This window comes from Propithecus coquereli, unplaced genomic scaffold (assembly GCF_000956105.1).
Source record: "Propithecus coquereli isolate 6110/MARCELLA unplaced genomic scaffold, Pcoq_1.0 Scaffold98, whole genome shotgun sequence".
In the NCBI taxonomy this organism is placed as follows: domain Eukaryota; kingdom Metazoa; phylum Chordata; class Mammalia; order Primates; family Indriidae; genus Propithecus; species Propithecus coquereli.
This window is the reverse complement of record NW_012156173.1, coordinates 1,057,373-1,059,017: the sequence shown is the minus strand read 5'-3', so window position 1 is coordinate 1,059,017 and position 1,645 is coordinate 1,057,373.

Below are 1,645 nucleotides of genomic sequence, written 5' to 3'. Positions count from 1 at the left end.
AATTTGTATGTAATCTTATGTATTAATTTTCCTTTGTGGTTTTATTTCTTTGTTCTAATGATTTCAAATGTTTTCACTTCACACGATTGTTTATAGAGACTTTTACTTTTTTCCTTTAACATTTAATTCTTTAATGAATCTGGAACTTATTCGATTATATCATATGAGATAGGGATTTTATTTTTCCTCTAAAGAAACCAAGTGTCCAAGTGCCATCATGACATACAATCTACAGTCCTGTCCTGTCACTTTTTCTTAGGTCATATTTTTGCTAAATTAGTTATCTCACAAACTCAACTGTGCTAATGCACTAATACGTCCCAATGAATTATTTTGACAAAATAGTGGCAGGGAAACATACTATACACTTTATATATATATGTAGGCAGCCACTTTATTAGCCATTAAACTGCTTTAATTTCTCCTTGATGATTATCACTATCTAAAATTATACTATCATTTGACTACTCACATATTATTTATTTTTCTTGCTAGAATGTAAGCTCCATGAGGGCAAGGATTTTGTGGTCTTCACTTAGAGTCTAGCGTGTAAGAATTTCTAAGTACATATTATTGAATGAGTTATTTCATGAGCTTTCTAGAGAATGAACCTGATCCTAAAGAGGTAACTCTAATGGGACCCAAGGATGGAGATTTTGGAGACCTGAAGGCCTTTTGTCTGCTATTTTGCCTGTTCATAAGTCTAACAGTGGCTGAGGCATTTACTTCCACCCTCATCATAAAGTTGTTACATTTGTGGATATTGATTCAGCATTCACATAGCTAATTCACCTCCCAAACATTACCCTTGAGATGCAGGAATATTGTAATTAGTAATAATTGGTACTCTGCCTATTTCCAACAAAAAGGAAAAAAAAAGGAAGACAACAAGCATATCCAATTGCAGTATTGTCACATGTTGTAAATAATGAGCCCTAAATGTGTTGACCAAGATAAATTGTTATAAACTGTCTCAAGCTTCAAATTTGTTCAGAAGTATAACTTATTTATTAAGGTAAATATTTTATAACACAATGAGAATTGGAGAGAGGACACCTTCTTGGCAGACAGGACATTTTTCTAGAATCATGTAGGAAATTATCTTGATGTCACATGGCCTTCAAGTCCACTGCCAGGCAAGCTATCACAGAGGTCATGAAACAAAAAGACTCCCACAGCACATTAAGTTACTTACATCACATAGTTTACTAAATCAATTTAAAACACACAGTGAGGGCCAGGCACTATGGCTCATGCCTGTAGTCGCAGCACTTTGGGAGGCCGAGGCAAGAGGATCACTTGAGGCCAGGAGTTTGAGACCAGCCTGAGCAACACAGTCTCTACAAAAAAACAGAAAAATTAGGCAGGAGTGGTGGCACACACCTGTAGTCCCAGCTACTTAGGCTGCTGAGGCAGGAGGATCGCTTGAGCCCAGGAGTTTGAGGTTGCTGTGAGCTATGATTATGCCACTATATTCCAGCCCGGGCAACAGAGGTGAGATGCTGTCTCAAAACAAACAAACACAGCAAGAAGCAGGAGGAAAGCTGGCATGGTGGCTCACGCCTGTAATCCTAGCTCTCTGGGAGGCCGAGGTGGGCGGATTGTTTGAGCTCAGGAGTTCGAAACCAGCCTGAGCAAGAGCGAG